Source organism: Syngnathus typhle, unplaced genomic scaffold (genome assembly GCF_033458585.1).
Source record: "Syngnathus typhle isolate RoL2023-S1 ecotype Sweden unplaced genomic scaffold, RoL_Styp_1.0 HiC_scaffold_219, whole genome shotgun sequence".
NCBI lineage: Eukaryota > Metazoa > Chordata > Actinopteri > Syngnathiformes > Syngnathidae > Syngnathus > Syngnathus typhle.
The window spans coordinates 82,501-85,000 of record NW_026872123.1 but is presented as its reverse complement, the minus strand read 5'-3'; the positions used below and the strand labels follow the sequence as shown (position 1 = coordinate 85,000).

Below are 2,500 nucleotides of genomic sequence, written 5' to 3'. Positions count from 1 at the left end.
CCGGGGGCTAACAGGACAGGCTCGCGCCAGCCTCATCGCCATTATCCGCCCAAACAACCTCAGCACGACTGACCCGATAGTCACAGGCCTCCAGCCTGCCACATTACCCAGCTCTGTAGGGTCAGCCGATTTGGGTAACAACCGCGTCTTGCACTCCTTGAAGACTTGGGGAACGACTCCACGCACCATCCATGTCGTAAACAGCCTCGCCAGTTGCGTACCGTCCGGGTCCCAGCCAAGAAGAGCCTGCTTCTTGATCCCGTCTGGGCCCGGTGCAGAGCAATTCCTCATCTTAGCCAAGTTAGATACAACTTCCAGCCCCAGGATCGGGTGGTAGAATGGTTCGTTATTCGCGGTCAGTCCCACCTCGAAGCCCTCCAGTCCATAAAACGGCTTGACCGTTTCCCACTTACTCCTGAAGTGCCTATCCACCAACTCCAGCGGCAAATCACACCTAAGGGGCGTCAGATCATCCAAGATCCGCCGTGCCAGCCCCTTTCTCGCCTCAGAATAGCCGCGCTGCTGGTGGTAGAACACTCTCCTACGTTGGACGAGCCGCCTCGCCCAACCCGTCTTCCATTGGTCTCGAGGTCTGGACCTCGCGGACTTTGCCGGCCACACTACCTTACCCCCCAGGGCTTTCATGAGATCCAAAGCAGAGGACTCGATCAGGCTAGGCTCCCGACCTGCTTTCTTGACTAAGGCAGCGGTGGCCCGATGCTCCTCACCCCCCGCCAGCAGCTCTTCCAGAACTCTTTCCTCCACCAGATCCGGAAGCGACGAGGGGCAGGTCCATTTCTGGGGCGTCGCCCTGGCAGCCAGGGTTCGCCAACGCACACCAGACGCACCGCCTGCCGCACGACCGCACAGGGACCCCCACTTCCACCTCACCTGCTCTCCGGATTTACCCGTACCCAACATCCGTGCCACCATCACATTCTTGTGCCTATGGTTCCCGTATTTCTCCATAAGCTCCACCATCCGAGCCTCTTCCTTCACGCTCCACTTCCTCTCCCTCCTTGGACCCTTACTAGCCTGGCTCCGCTCTTTACGAGCCGTGAACCACTCCGCTGCATGGGCCTGCCGCTTATGCTGAGACGCTCCAACAGCCGTCCGAAAACGGCGCCCACAGTGATCGCAAGCGACTCCCTGTTCGACATCCACCACGCGCACGCCTCGGCACTTCGAGACATGGCACCGAATTGCATGACTGTTCTCCCCTTGTCTTTCGCATTTACGACAGCCGTACACGATGGAGACACCCGCATGCCGGGAAGCGCAATGCAACCCAAACCTGCGCATACCAACCACACGCGCCCCACACAGCAGGCAGTCCATGGACTCTCGAGGCAGATGCACCAAGACCTGGTCCGGAGGCCTCGGATCCTTCTTACGTCGCTTTCTAGACGGGCCCTCTCCCGCCTCTTCCTCCACACCATCACGGAGAGCAGGCTGCAATGCTAACACGACCCCCGCCACCCCAACTCTCATACCAGCGGCGACGGAGGCCATTGATTCAGACACCACTGAGGAGTTCTCAAGAGCTTCGCCAGCCAGGGTCCACCCGCTCCCTCGGCCCGACTGACTGTGGCTCTGATCCTGTGCCTCTGTCTGTACGGACTTCCTAACCAAGGAGTTTTCGCAACCATGGCCCGTAGAAGTGACTACAAGCCGTTTGGGGACCCCAAGCAATGCCTCCGGTGGTTGGTCCCCATGGCCCCCGGAGAGGTTGATTCGTTGTCCGCACACGTGCCCAACCTCAAGCACGTCACGGGGAGGTCGCCCGAGCAGCAACAGCCCCTCTCCGAGCTGCGCCTCAGCCAATTTTGATCCCCCAGGTCGGCTATCCTGGGCTGTTGTCCGTAAGCTATCAGACATGCTTACGGCCTCACTACCATGAGAGCACACGGGAGAACAAAGTTCCCCGATACTATAGAGCTATACATCAAGATCCACCCCGAGCAGCCGTCCGCTAGGCCACGCAGCCCAGCAACCAACTCGTAAGCCACCGCAGTCCAACCCACTAAGGAGAGGCCTGCCACATAGTGTCAGACTCACCCCCCGTAAAGCTGGCCAACAGACAACTCGCAACCCAACTGCCCGGAGTTACAAAAGCCCAGAGAGCTATGGAGCTCATCAACGGGGAGGAAAGCGGCCTGCAACAAACTGGCCACTACCCCCCGTACACCACATATTCGCCCCAAAAGGATTTGAGAAACGCATTCGGCAAAGGTCCAAGCGAGCACATAGGCATCCACGTGACACCCACCCACTCGGCCTGGCCTCCGTTCTATACCACTAGGCGCCGCCCACACCAGTGCGCAGATTCGGGTCATCTCGGTCTCGCTACCATACGGTCACACCCTGCGTACCAACAGAGCGCTGAGCGAACGCTAAGCCAGCCTACAGAGGTGTTAGAGTGCGACTCACAGGGAGAGGAACCGTCCGCCCAACGTCGGCCTAGGCCGAGGCCGGCAGGGGCCCTTTCCAAGGCGAGTCT

At 59.6% G+C, this 2,500-nt stretch overlaps 1 pseudogene; it reads right to left on the bottom strand.

Annotated features, from left to right (window-relative positions):
* LOC133148979 (28S ribosomal RNA) overlaps window positions 1-2,500 on the bottom strand; it is a 9,856-nt pseudogene that overhangs the window by 3,531 nt on the left and 3,825 nt on the right.